Consider the following 15571-nt stretch of genomic DNA (forward strand, 5'->3'; position numbering starts at 1 on the left):
TTCCCCGCTTTAATGTTTACCTACTTATTTTGTAAGTTTGTATTTTGTTATGTGTGTGAATGCTTTACCTGCATATATGTATGTGCATGCCCAGTATCTATGGAGGTTGGGCTGGGTATTGTGGTACATGCCTTTAATCCCAGCACTTGGGAGGCAGAGAAAGGCAGACTGCTGTGAGTTCAAGGACAAAGTCTGGTCTCTATAGATGAACTTCCAGGACAACCAGGGCTGTGACCTAAGAGAAATCTTATCTCAACAAAACAAAACAACTTCCTCCAAAAGGGGTTGGATCTCAGGTAACTGGAGTCACAACTGGGAGCTGCCATGTGGGACCTGGGAACTGAACCCAGGTCTCCTTCAAGACCAACAGTGCACTTACCCACTCAGCCACTTCTCCAATACAGAATGCTTATCTCTGGACTCAGGTTCTTCACGTTTGTATTAGATGATTGTCTTAGGTAGGTTTCCAATAGCTAATAAAGACCATGACCGAAAACAGCTTAGGGAGAAAAGGGTTTATTTTATCTTATACTTTTAGGTAGCAAATCTGTCACAGAAGGGGGATGGAAGTCAGGGCAGGAATTCAAGCAGAGCAGGAACTGAAGCAGAAGCCATGGAAGAATACTGCTTCTTGTCTTGCTTCTCTTGGCCTGCTTTCTAATGGTGCCCAGGACAACCTGCTTAAAGGTAGCACTGCTCACAATGGTCTAGGCCCTCTGGGTCAATCATCAATCAAAAAGATACCATTTGGGGCTTGCCCACAGGTCAATCTGGTGGAGGTATTTTCTCGGTTGAGATTCTGTCTTACCAAATGAGTGTAGTTTGTGTCAAGATGACATTAACCTTGGTAGCTACGCTCCAACTTATGAAAAATCAATTTTCCTGTGTGTATGCGCGTGCATGCATGAGCACATGTGTGAAGGTCCAAGGACAACTTTGTGGAGTTGGCTCTCTGGTGTTTCTGAGTGGGTTCCAGAGGTTGAGTTCATATTGACATGCTAGCACCATTGGGTATCAGGTCACTATTCACTGAGCCATCTTGCTGGCCCGAAGACTGCAACTTGAAAAAAAAGTTTAATGATTTCAAAGTTTTTCTAGTATTTTTTTGTCTTGAAGTGTTTTGTCTATATTTGTGTCTGTGGACAAAATCTGTGTCCTGCCTCATGAGTCCAGAAGAAGGATCTCTTGGAACCAGAATTCCAGAGGATTGTGAGCTGCCATGTGGATGCTGAGAACAGAACCCAGATCCTCTGAAAGAGTAGCTCTTAACCACTATGCTATCTCTCCAACCCCAAGACTGCAGTTTTTTTCTTCTTTGTTATGGGGTCCGTAACTTTTGATATACTTGCAGATTCCAGACCTGAGCAGAATGCTAAGAAACCAGATGTCCTTTACTGAAGATGAAATGGAGGAAAATGGAGGTACAGAGAGTGTAGATGTGTTACATTACCAAATGGCTTTTTAGTACCAGAACAAGACTAGTGCTTAGATGTCTTACATCTCTAGTGTATCACTTTATGGTATTTTCATGTAAAAATTTTTTTTTTTGTTTGTTGTTTGTTTGTTTTTTTTTTTTTTCGAGACAGGGTTTCTCTGTGTAGCCCTGGCTGTCCTAGAACTCACTCTGTAGACCAGGCTGGCCTCGAATTCAGAAATCTGCTCGCCTCTGCCTCCTAAGTGCTGGGATTAAAGGCATGTGCCACCACTGTGGGGCTCATGTAAAATATTTTTAACATTAAAGTTGGCATTTTTAAATCTTTATGTAAATTGTGGGGAGTTTGGGAATAGGAGTTTACAGATTACCTTTTCAAACTTGAAGGTATGTCAGGAAAAAATAAGGTTGTAAAAATAAAATTTATTTTTGTAATTTAAAGGCATCAATGTCATGCTAAAGTGGGAGGGAACAGGATTTTGGAGTGGAATAGAAATCCACTAGAAAGTGAGAGGAGAGCTGGTAGTGTCTTAGTCAGGGTTTTATTACTGTGATAAAATATCATGACCAAAAACAAGTTGGGGAGGAAAGGATTTATTTAGCTTACACTTCCATATCACTGTTCGTCATTAAAGGAAGTCAGGACCGGAATTCAAATAGGGCAGGAACCTGGATGCAAGAACTCATGCAGAGGCCATGCAGGAGTGCTGCTTACTACCTTGTTTACCATGGCCTACTCAGCCTGTTTTCTTCTAGAACCCAGGACTACCAGCCCAAGTGTGACACCACCCATCATAGGCTGGGCTCTTGCACATCAATCACTAATTAAGAAGAATATCCAATAGACCTGCTTATAGCCCAGCCTTACTGAGGCATTTTCTCAGCTGAGGCTCCCTCTTCTCCAGTGACTCAGCTTGTGACAGTTTTATGTCAATAAAAGTATCTATCACAGGCAGGGAGAACAATTTGTTGTTGTTGTTGTTGTTTTATTATTGTTGTTTGAGACAGGTTTTCTTTTTGTAGCCCTTGCTGTCCTGGAACTCACTGTATAGACCAGCTGGCCTTGAACTCAGAGATCTGTGTGCTTCTGCCTCCCAAGTGCTGACATTAAAGGCATGAACCACTACCACCATCCACTGAGGAAGAACAATTTTAATGGTCTAGGATTGTAGGGTGAGTAGAAGGCTTTTGAACTAGGTCCAGATTTGAGAGAGACTGAAAGTACCCTTGTGAGTGACAAGATGAACTATAAAGGGAGTTTGGAAGAGTAGCAGTGTGACTTTAGGATCTTGTTTTTTCTCAATTATGTTGCCCTGGCTAGTCTTACGTGCTATATAGACCATGCTGACCTCAGGCTTACCAAGATCTACCTGACAATACCTCCTGAGAGCTTGGAATAAAGGCATATGCCACCATGCATGTTTAAAAAACAATACTTAGTTTTATGTGCGTATATGTATGCCTGAGTGTTATGTCTGGGTACTAGTTGTATATGGGAGCCCGCGGAAGCAAGAGGAATCAGGTGCCCTGGAACTGGAGTTACAGACAGTTGAGAGATAGCACGTGGGTTCAGGGAACTTAACTGGGATCCTCTGCAAAAGCAGTTAAGTGATCTTAACTGCTGAGCCTCAGGATTTTAGGATTTATTTTATGTGCACACATGTTTTGCCAGCATGTACGCATGTCCATATGTGTGTGCCAGTAGAGGCTAGAAGGGGCAATTGGACCACCTGGAACTGGAGTTGCTCTGAGCATTTTTGGCTTGGAGAATAGAAATTAATGGTATCTGGAAGGTGGTTTGGGGGAGTATAGAAAAAGTAGGTTTCAAAAAGAAAATAGGCTTAGTTTGATATCTTAAATTTGATGGAAGCTACAGAAGAGGCTTACTTGTGTATATTTACTTATAGTGAGAAATCCAAAAGATCAGATGGCTTATTATTCTCTGTAGTATTTACACTTTAATTCTTCTTTTCATCCTTTACTAACTTGATACTTTTACCATCAGAATATAATTTTTCATGTATATAGGCATTGGGTAGCTATGAATACATCCTGAGAATAGTTTTTGGGTTTGTTTTTTGTTCTTTCCCCCCCGAAACAGGTTCTCTGTATAGCCCTGGCTGTCCCTAGAACACACTATGTAAGCCAGGCTGGCCTTGTGTCACAGAGATCCACCTGCCTCTGCTTCCCAAGTGCTGGATTAAAGGCTTGCATCACTACACCTGACTTGTATTTTTAATACAGTAGTTTTTTTTTCATTTATTTTGTAATTTTTATTTATTTATTTATTTATTTATTTATTTTTATTATTTATTTATTTATTTATTTATTTTTGGTTTTTTTTTTTTGAGACAGGGTTTCTCTGTGTAGCCCTGGCTGTCCTGGAACTCACTCTGTAGACCAGGCTGGCCTCGAACTCAGAAATCCACCTGCCTCTGCCTCCCAAGTGCTGGGATTAAAGTCATGCGCCCCCACTGCCTGGCCACAACCAACTCTTATAGATATGTAATGTTCATAAAATACCCCAATGAACAATATGTATACTGGAATGTAATCATTCCCTATGGTTGAATTTTTAGGTGTCTTCCAGGTTTGTCCTGTGTTCTTTATTATTTCTATTCCTGAGATTAGATTTATGGCATCATCATGCTTCCATATTACACTTTTGTAGTAAAGTTTTTTTGGTTGGTTTGTTTTTTGAGGTAAAGTTTCAAGTAGTTCAGACTGGCATTGAATTCACTGTATAGCACAACCTGGTCTTAAACTTGCTATAGGATCAGACTATTTTGTATTCCTGGAAGGCCTCACTCAGCTCCCCAAGCGTGGGATTAAGGATGAATGTCATCATGACTGGCAAAAAGGGATTCTGAATGGGAATAAGAAAGAGATCCATTTTTCTGTTTTGGGGTAGTTTCTTCAGTTGAATTTCACATCAGTAATCTTTTTCTCCTAAAGATTTGGCTTTTGCTGTTCCATCAAGCCATCTGTTGAAGTTGATATAGGACACTTTCTGATTTTTGTGGCTCATTTCATGTAATGCTGTATAGTAATCTATTTAAGTCTGTAAGTTAGAGAGAGATAACAGTAACTACCTGGGAAGAATTCTTATGAAGCATCAAGGCAATGTCTGACACACTAAACATTACATAAATGGCATCTGGCAAATTATTTTATACTTTTTCCTCTGTGTGCACTTTGAAGTTTCTTTGACCTCTAAGCCAAATAAAGGTCTATTAGTCCTTGTTTCTCCAAATAACTAGAAGTGCTAAATAAAAAAATGTTAGAGGCTCATCAAGACATGCAGTTTTTGGAGAAAGACTTGTCTTGTTTCCCCACAGAAACACTAATGAGTCAGAAGACTCATCGGACCAGTTGTGTCCGAGACTGTTTTTCTCTCAGATTCTGTAGCCGTAGCCTTGAAGCTGTGTATTTTTAAAAAATATTTTAATTGAAGTGTTGTAAAATTGGTTTGGCTTTTCTACCCTTACTTTGCTTTCAAGGCTATAATTACAAAGCAAGAAGCCTGAAGAATGATATGAAAGGTGATGTAGGCTGATAAGAGGGATGTTATTAATGTTTCCATAGAAATTCAGGCATTCCTCATAAGCTGCATTTACATCTAACAGATAAATACGTGGGCATACTAGGTTACATAACAAGGAACCTAAATATGCTATGCCCCTACACTTTCCATTTCCTGTGTGTGTGTGTGTGTGTGTGTGTGTGTGTGTGTGTGTGTGTAACTTCTTAGGTATCACATTAAAGAAATGAAATGACATTAGGAAGTGGGCATTTTTTTTTTTTGTTTTGTTTTTTTTGTTTTTTTTGTTTTTCGAGACAGGGTTTCTCTGTGTAGTCCTGGCTGTCCTGGAACTCACTCTGTAGACCAGGCTGGCCTCGAACTCAGAAATCCGCCTGCCTCTGCCTCCCAAGTGCTAGGATTAAAGGCGTGCGCCACCACCGCCCGGCTGGAAGTGGGCATTTTTGTTGTTGAAATTTATAAATGTGATCTTGACATTTATAAAGCCAAAGAAAGCTTATTATTTGCTTGAAGCGCTGACAGCTGGCTTTTGTGTGGATGTGATGTGCAGTATCCTTCCATTCAAAGGTAATTTTTGCTTTTGCTAAGTATGGCTTATCAGGTTGCCTGTATAAAACAAAAAGCTAATGAGTAAAGTGACACCTCACTTGCTGGACAGAAAAGCGAGAGAGAGAGATGTGAATTTAATGCACAGCCAATCCAAAGGTAAGTAGTCTTAATATCTGCTTAGACATGGAGCTTGTTTGTAGACCACAAACATGACAGTATGGCAGGCTATGGTCAAGCTACTTTTCTTCTCAGCCTCTGCCTTCATTCATCATACCAGAAAGAACTTAGGAGATGGGTGGAATTGGTAGGTCCTGTAAAGTAGAACCATTTCCTAGAATTTCAGGGGCTGTGCAGTATTTGCAGGCTTCTCCTAGAAAGCCTTGTTTTATAATAAAAACTCTATATACTTTGACTTTTCTGGTTGGTATTTTAGAACTCACTATATTGAAGTACATTTGGACTGCCATTGACCAACTTCTTAGATAGGTGCCTGTTAAGTGACTTACCTACAAGGTCAAAGGCCCAAACCTCTCGTGTATGATAGTTAAATAAAGATCTTTATGATACAACCATGCATTCTGCTTCTCTGTTGATTGCTCTCATATGCCACATCCTCTGTACTTTGTTCCTTGGATACTCTTGTTGGGTCAAATGCCATCTTCCTCCCGATATCCCCATGTCTCTGATTGCTACTTCTCTTTTCTTACCAGTACTGATTATAGCTATTAAGTGTTTTCACTGCCTTGAGTGCTCTGTATCATTAGATCTTTATAGCAGCCTGTAGACAAAGATACTGGATCACAGTGATGAAGTCACTCTCTAAGCCAACACAATTTGTAAGTAATGGTACCAGAATTCAAATCTATTCTGAAACTGGTGAGATGACTTATGAGCAAAGAGTTGTTGCTGTGTAAGCCTGAGGGCCTGAGTTTGATTCCTGGAAACTACATAAAGGTGGAAGAAGAGAACTGACTACACATCGTTGTTCTTACTAAACACACCATACACACTCACAGAATAATAAAGCTTAAAAGCTTCTAAAATAAATAGGGCTGGTGAGTTGGCTCTGTGGATTAAGGCAGTTGCTACTAACCTGATGACCTGAATTCAGCCCCAGAGTCCACATTCAGGAAGGAGAGAATTAATTCCCTCAAGTCCTCCTCTGACCTCCACATGGATACATGTACATGCACACATATACCTGAAATGCACACATGAAATAAAATGATTCTGACTTATTGCTGCATACTATCCCAGTTGTATGTCATCTGATATATGTTTTCAAAATGTTTTATTTTTTAAGTAGGTTTGAATCTTTTTATGTGACTTTGCCATGTGCGTGTACATGTGTGTACATTTATGTAGAGAGCAGTGGTCATCCTTGGGTGTCATTCCTCAGGATGTTGTCCACACTGTTTTTTTTGAGGCAGAGTGTCTAATTGGCCTGGGATACACTGATTAAACTAAGCTGGCTGGCTATAAGTCATGCTCTTGTCTTGCTTCCCCAGAGCTGAGATTACTATGTACTACTATTAGGTGTCAGCTACTGTTACTGCCGCTGCCACCGCTGTCCTCTTATCCCTCCTTTTAAAACGTTTCCTCTCATCCCACTCTGGCATAGGGCTCTATGGGTCTCAGACTAGCCTAGAACTTGATCTTCATGCCTCAGTCTCTACAGTGCAGAGATTACAAATATGTGCTACCACAACTAGCTACTGAATTTTTAATTTTACCCCTAATGAACTTAAGTAGCTACATGACCTTGGTATAGTGGCACATCTCTATAATTCTAGCATGCTAATCCCAGTATTTGGGAGAAAGGCAAGGGATTTTCAAGTTTGAGATGAGCGTGGACTGCTGCTAGTGAGACTCAAGATTGCTTTTGAAGTTGCATGCTTTCAGAACTGGACTGGAGGCTGGTGGATCCCTGAGAGTTTGAGGTCAGACCGGTCTACAAAGCAAGTTTCAGGACAGCCAGGGCTGTTACACAGAAAAAACTTGTCTAGAAAAACAAAAATGAAAATATTTTTCAGTGGATGTGGTGGTACACTGTTTTTATTCCCAGCACTTGAGTGGTGGATCTCTGTTTGAGGCTAGGCCGGTCTACATTGTAAGACCCTGTTTGATAAAATCAAACCAGAACACCTCTGATTTCAGTTCATTAGCCACTGGTTACACCCCAAGTACTCAGTAGTATCTGTGGTTGGTGGGCATTGTAGTTACATAGCGTATAAAAATTCTGTTTGAAAGTACTATTTTAGGTTTTAAAAGTTGAAAATAGGGACCTGAAATTTTCTCCTACAAGTTACTCCTGGACAGTTGCTTCATTGTAGGGCAATGTTATTTACTACTTTCGTCTTTTGGAGGAGGAGTTCTTCAGATATTTACTTAGCAACCCTATCTGGGACATGACTGTGTTCTAAGGCTTTTAGGGTAGTTGATAATGATTGAATAAAGGGCACTGTTTCATTGAGGGGAAATCAAAGAACTCAAAATCATGGGAGATAAGGCAGACAATAAAATACACCTGAGCTGGGTGATCCAGAAAGGATTAACAAGTGACTCCTGCTTTTCAGTGCAAGTCTTTTTATTGTTTTCATTTTTTGTGTTTTGGTTTTTTGTTTGCTTTTGTTGTTGTTGTTTTATTTTAAGACAGAATTTTTCTGTGTAGCTCTGGCTGTCCTGGAACTTTCTTTATAAACCAGACTGGCCTTGAACTCAAGAGATCTACTTGCCTGGCCGGGTGATGGTGGCGCACGCCTTTAATCCCAGCACTTGGGAGGCAGAGGCAGGTGGATTTCTGAGTTTGAGGCCAGCCTGGTCTACAGAGTGAGTTCCAGGGCAGCCAGGGCTACACAGAGAAACCCTGTCTCGAAAAACCAAAAACCAAAAAAAACCAAAAAACAAACAAAAAAAACAAAACAAAAGAGATGTACTTGCCTCTAACATCTAAGTGCCTGGGATTAAAGGTGTGCACTTGAGGGTGTCAGTACAGGTCTTGAATGAAGTGTTTTGGGGGTTCTTGGCTAGAGAGATGGTTCGATGTTTGAGTACTTGCTGCTCTTAGAATGGGTCTGAATTTGTTTCCCAGTGCCATTTTGCATTACTACACCTATACAGTGAGTTACAGTCACCTATAACTAGAGCTTTATATGATCTAATGCTTTCTCCTGGCCTCTGTAGGCATCTACGTCTCAAGACGTTTTTTAGATTTACTTTATGTATATATAAGAGGGCCTGTATATATATGTGGGCAACATGTAAGTGCCTGGTACCTGAGGAGCCAGAAGAGATTTTTTAGTGTTGGATCCTCTGGAACTGAAGTTAGAGGTAGTTGGTAGTTGCCATGTGTGTGCTGTGTACTAAACCCAGGTCCTCTGCAGGGGTAATGTTTTTTAACCACCAAGCCATCTCTCCAGCACCTAAGGCCTTTCCTTCGACCCAAGAATGACCCTGACACACAGTCTCTCTCTCTCATTCTCTTTCCCTTCCTCCTCCTTTTTACATTTTATCCTAGATTTTTTAAAATGTGTATGAGTGTTTTGCCTGCATGTATGTCTATGTATATGCAATGCGGCAGAGGGCAGAAGATGGCATTGGATGCCCCAGAACTGGAGTTACAGATGGTTCCTGGGAATAGAACCCAGAAGAGCTATCAGTACTCTTTTCTGTTGAGCATTCTCTCCATTCCCTGACCCTAGGCTTTCTTACTCTTAGCTTTGCTTTAAATTTAACATTATATCAAACTTGAATTATAATAGTATATGTGAGATGCTATCTCATACATTTAAAATTCAAATTTGTAGGGAATGTTTATTAGATGTTGAAACCAGTGTGTTCTTGTTCTCTCTCTCTCTCTCTCTCTCTCTCTCTCTCTCTCTCTCTCTCTCTCTTTCTCTCTCTCTGTCCTTCCATCCCTCCCTTTCCCTCTCTCCCCTTTTCTCTCTCCCTTTTAGAAGTTTCCTGAAAAGCTAGTAGATAAAATCCATTTTATCTGCACTCAGTCATGTATGTGTGTATATTAGCAGAGCCTAAGACCTGACCTGAATTGTGATCTAGGTATAGTAAGTAAAGATGGACTTAGATATAGAGGGTAGCATGTGCACAGGAAGGGATGATGAGAAGTATATTGGACAGAGAGCCATAAAGTAGTTAGGAAATTATGAGTTCCAGATACACTGTTGCTTGAGGCAACAGTGGCAGAGGTCCTAAAGTTGAAGTAGGAAGCCTACTTGATTATGAAGGTAGGATGATTGAATATAACTGAAGATTTGACCTTGTCAAGGATCTCTCACCTCTGTGGGCTGCTGAGATTTCACAGGTTTCAGGGTTCTTTTGTACCGTGATGTCTTTTTATGGTCAGGTGAAAATATTCCTATAGTGACATTTCCATGCTTTTGTAAATGCAATGGAATACATTACTTGTTCCCCATAAACCTTCTTTGTTCACACTTGGAAATATATACTTAAAAGTTTAAGCTAATTTTGAGGTAAATATGCAACTTTGTAGTCAAAATAACAAAAGATGGGTAACTCCAATCTGTCACTATACCCTAGGCAAACAAGATTTTTTTATTTTAACAAATGTCTGGAGAAGAACTTGTCATCTAAAATTCCTTTTCTATTAAAGAAGAGTCCAGGGCAAGTGCAGTGACACACCCCTGTAATCTCAGCATTGAGGAGGCAGAGGCAGGCAGATCTCTTGAGTTTAAGGCTAGCCTCATCTACAGAGTGAGCTCCAGGACAGCCAAGGCTGCACAGAGACACTGTTTTGACAAACATACACATTTGAAAGAAAAGGGAAGACTCCTAAAATTAAAGCCATTTAGGGATCACATGTTATAAGATAGATGATTTACTAAACCAGTTGCTCATGGTGGCTATTTGTATTGACATTTCAAAGTTGGTTTACGGTTCTTACAGAAACAGATGAGTGTAGGGTTCCCTTTCACTATGTATTTATCTCCAGCTGTGGTAAATGAATATAAACTTTGCCATATATTTTTAGGTTGCTTGCTTATATACTTATTTGATAGTTAGGAAATTGTTTATCAGTCCTTTTTTGTTTGTTTATTTGTTTGTTTTTTTGAGACAGAGTTTCTCTGTGAAGCCCTGGGTGTTCTAGAACTCAATCTGTAAACCAGTATGGCCTTGAGCTCAGAGAACCACCTGCTTCTGTCTTCTCAATTTTTGTTCAGACCATCACAGATAGATTAGTTTATTCCCATCTTATACCAAGGTTGGAGTTAATCTTCCTTGTATCCTATGGATGTGGATTCAAAGAGAAGTGAGTCTCCAAAGAAAAGTTAGTTGTTAATAGGAGGGAGGGAGTGGGTGGTAGACAAGTAAAAGGAATGGATTTCCCCTTAAATCCAGGATTTTCAACCTGTGGATCTTGACCCCTTTGACAAACCTTTGTCTCTCAAAATAACTACACTATGGTTTATATCAGTAGCAAAATTACAGTTGTGAAGTAGCAACAAAAATCATTTTATGGTTGGGGGTCAACCACAACATGAGGAACTGTGTTAAAGGGTCACAGCATTAGGAAGGTTGAGAACCACTACTTTAACCCATTTTTCTTGGTATTTTCAGGTTTTGGGTTATTCTGTCTTTGTGAAGTTAAGAATGTTGGTTACTTTTAGAGGATTATTAAGTTTTATCCTTAGTAAAAGTTTTATTTATTTAATATATATGAATGCTCTGCCTTCATGCACATCAAATACCAATACAGGTGGTTGTGAGCCACCATGTGGTTGCTGGGATTTGAATTCAGGAAGAACAGCCAGTTCTCTTAACAGCTAAACCGTCTCTTCAGCCCTGCTTGATCCTTTCTTGATACCTCTTATGCACGCTTTTTACCTGATGAAAACCTGAAGCCTCAACTCAGTTTACTTGCCTCCCCTTGCCAAGTCATATAACTAAAATGGCTTTTATCCTTATACCTCTATGTCTTCCTGCACTCATCGTATTTTCAGGGCAATATAGATTAATAAGCAAATGAGTATGCTTTGTCTTCTGTTACATTTAGTATTCTGGTATGTTCTGTAGCCTGTATATAGAAATGGTTATTTCTTTATTGCCTAATGCTGTGGTCTGAAGGTTTGTGTCCCTCCAACATTCTATGTTGAAATCCTAACCCCCAGATGAGGTAGTTAGGTTACAGGGCTCTTAGTGTCTGTATAAGAGAGAACCTATAAGAGAGCTCATTTATATCTCTTTTACATGTGAAGACCAACAAGGTGTAACCTGTGAACCAGAAGGCTGGCTTTTACTAGACACTGAATCTGTTGAATCCTAGCCTCTATAACTATGAGAAATAAATTCTGTTATTTAGAAGCAGTCTGTGGACTTAGACACTAGTATCTCACTACAACTGTTCCAGACCCCACTGCTGGTACTTGAAGTGTTGTAGACACTGTAAGTGGCCGTCCCAGGCTCCTACTTTTCAGTGGCTTCAGAATTCCGTTTGAGGTTCAGTCTCCTGCAGACCTCCCACACTGTACAAGCTAGATGTAGATGCTATGATTTTACGACTTTCCTACCTAGATTGGAGCAACAGTCTCTTTGCATTTCTGTTTAGATCATCTTGGGTTTGAGTATGTTCCATAATTTCTAGGAATAGAAGCAGTTTCATTGTCTAAAACATAGTCCCTACATTTGAGGAGTTTGTTACCTAGTGAGAGAGACATTTAAACCATATATGGTTTATTTCATAAATATGGAAAAATCTTTTCTGTTGCGATTTGAGCTGGACCTTGATTTTGTTATTTTAACTGAGAGAGACTGTGTGGGAGGAGGGAGGTGGTGGTGGTGGTGGTGGTGGTGGAGGCGGCGGCGGCAGAGGCGGCGGCGGCTGCCAGTAGTGAGGCAAGAAATGATGTGATATAGCATGTTTGGTGTGTAGTGGTACTAGCTCAGGTGGTGGTGGGAGATGGGGAAAAAAGGAGAGAGACCTATCTGGCCTTCAACTGGTGTTGATCTTCCTGCCTTAGTCTCCTGAGTGTGGGGATTGCCAGTAGGAGCCACCACATCTGACTTAGGGCTTTAACCAGTTCACTTACTACTTGAATTCTTGTTCCATATGTCTCTGAGTTGCCAGTTTGCCTTGAGTTGTCCAGCTTTGATGACATGAAGTTTTTGTATGTATGTTTTACCCTGAGTTTTGCTCCATTATTTTTGTATTTGTTGTTACTACAGTTGATGTTTATTGACTAGCTGTGTTTTAGGTTTGTGAAAGGTAAAGGAATACATATGAACAGAACAGGGCAGGCCCCCTGTTCCCGGGGAACAGTCTAATAGTGGAGTCACACATTAAATATTTGTTTCTTTATTTTATGTTTATGAATATACTGTAGCTGTCTTCAGACACAACAGAAGAGGGTATCAGATCCCATTACAGATGGTTATGAGCTACCATGTAGTTTGCTGGGAATTGAACTCAGGACCTCTGGAAGAAGCAGTCAATGCTCTTAACCACTGAGCCATCTCTCCAGCCCAGAGTCACACATTAAACGAATAATTTTATGATGATATGTGTTAAGACCTGGGAAATGGATGCCTGTCTGTCTAACCAGCCATTTTGAACTGCTACTTTCCCATATGGTGTAACCACTGTTACTAGGAAACTTTCTCATGCCCAATGATTGCATATTCTGTTATGTTCTGTGTTATGGTTGTTCTTGGAAACCAATCACAATAGAAGTCAGTTATGTTTTGTTCAGTTAGCCACAATAAGCTTAGACCCAAACCAGTCACCCAGTAGCACTTCCTGCACCCGTGTATGACAAGCTGCCCCTGGGATGGACCCCAACATGAAAGAGATACCTGTTCCAATATTAGAAGCCATTTGGAATGAGACTTCCATTTTGAGTAGGGATTGAATAAAGTTTTAAGTTTCCAAGACATCCCTGGGAATTGACATCCTACTTAGCAGAAACAGACATGTATGTGGGTAACTGAAATCCTGGTTGTCAAGTTAAGACATGAATGTTAGGCAAGGAAAGTCCGTCACCACAGTTGAATAACCCAACCAACAGGGACAGGATAAATGTACAAGGACATATTCCTAAAGAAGTCTCCTATCCCTTGGGTTTGTGGATTTCAGGCTTAAAAGCTCTGTAGAATCCTGGTTTTTGGTTGCAGTTCAACTCCTGGGTCTAGACTGCGTCCCCTGTTCTATCAGTCTTGGGGTGTGCATTCAGTAAACCAGTCCTGTTTGACTGAGATGGGTGTCTGAGTGGTTTGTGCAGCAATTTCCAGACCCCCACAATAAGGACAGTGGAGAAACAGCTACAAGTATTATAGATAGTTTTAACTATAATTTTGACCTTGTATATGAGAGTCAACAGTTAAGGATACTAGAGAACACTTTTCTGAGGAAATATTTTAAGATGAGTAGAAGCTAATGAAGAGCCGGGCAGTGGTGGCGCACGCCTTTAATCCCAGCACTTGGGAAGCAGAGGCAGGTGGATTTCTGAGTTCGAGGCCAGCCTGGTCTACAGAGTGAGTTCCAGGACAGCCGGGGCTACACAGAGAAACCCTGTCTCGAAAAAACTAATAAATAAATAAATAAATAAATAAATAAATAAATAAATAAAAGAAGCTAATGAAGAGAAAGGTAGTCATTGTTTGAAAAATAAATTTCATCAAGTGTGTTCAAAGGACTCACTGTGTTTGCCACTTAATATGCTTGATTTATGCTTTTTTCCCCCCATAGAGTATTAGTAACACACCAAGCTGATACAAAGGACAGGTGTTATTAATATGAAATGTCTTTTGTGATGTTAATTCTAATGCTTATTTTGTTGGTTCTGGGAATTGAATCCAGGGTTTTATTCTTGCTAGGCATAGCAAGCTTGTGAGCAAGCATAGGATAAGCATACTTAGTAATGGATGAATTAGTTTTATTTGTGTGTAGGTAAAGTTTGTTGAGGGTTTTGTTTTGAGACTGGATCTCATATATTCCAGGCTGACCTTGTATTTGCTATATTATTGAAGATAACCTTAAATTGCTGGTTCTCCTGTGTCTACCTACTGAGTTCTGGGGTATAGAGAAATTTTAATCCAGCGATATGGCTGCTTTGGCAAGAGATCACATCCAAAGATACGATCTGGCTAGAATATAAACATGCCCTGAATCATACTATAGTATGATCTGGCTGGAATATAAACATATCCTTTAAAACCTAACAATGAAGCTCAGTTTGTAGAAGGAAGCAGCCATGTTTTTAAGTGACCTCTAATTAAGAGTCAGACAAAGTAACAAATCAGAAAAATATTTGGCAGAATGAATTAGAGATAGGATACATACAGCTCACAGGAGAACAACAGAGGAAGAGAGGCTACTTAAGAGTAAGGAAGAAGCCGGGCGGTGGTGGCGCACGCCTTTAATCCCAGCACTTGGGAGGCAGAGGCAGGCGGATTTCTGAGTTCGAGAGTTCGAGGCTAGCCTGGTCTACAGAGTGAGTTCCAGGACAGCCAGGGCTACACAGAGAAACCCTGTCTCGAAAAACCAAAAAAAAAAAAAAGAGTAAGGAAGAGTGTGTGTGTGTAGGGGGGAGTGTGGTGTGTATATGGCAGGGCATATGGCAGGTGTTTGGTCAGGGTAGTTTTACAGAGAGAGAATGAGATAGACACAGTTGAAGACAGAAGGAGCCAGAGAATGAGAAGGAGCCAGAAAATTAGAACATATTGCCAAGGTATATATCAGGCCAAGCAGAATAATTCAGTCAGAAGCCAAGAGAAGCCAGATTGAATCAGTCATCTTGGAAGGTTAGATTATAAGGAGGCTAGAAGCTTCCAGGTCTAGGCCTAGGGATAGTTAGTGCAGAGAAACACACTAGGTTCAGCCCAGGCCTTGTATTCACAGGGCTTGGGTATCTCTCTCATCTCATCCCTTCATCTGAGGAAATAAGAGACATTTACATTTACACTGAGATTGTAGACATATACCACCCTGCCTAGTTCATACAATTTCAGAGGTCAAACTGAGAGCATCATGTAAACTAAGCAAGCACAGTAACAACTGAGTTTTATCCTTAGTCCTA

At 40.3% G+C, this 15571-nt stretch overlaps 1 protein-coding gene across 1 annotated transcript in view; it reads left to right on the plus strand.

The window, feature by feature from the left end:
* Positions 1 to 15571, plus strand: part of Nr6a1 (nuclear receptor subfamily 6 group A member 1) — a 185656-nt gene that overhangs the window by 24879 nt on the left and 145206 nt on the right. The window lies entirely within an intron of this gene.

This window comes from Grammomys surdaster, unplaced genomic scaffold (genome assembly GCF_004785775.1).
Source record: "Grammomys surdaster isolate TR1022 unplaced genomic scaffold, NIH_TR_1.0 126035, whole genome shotgun sequence".
Lineage (NCBI taxonomy): Eukaryota > Metazoa > Chordata > Mammalia > Rodentia > Muridae > Grammomys > Grammomys surdaster.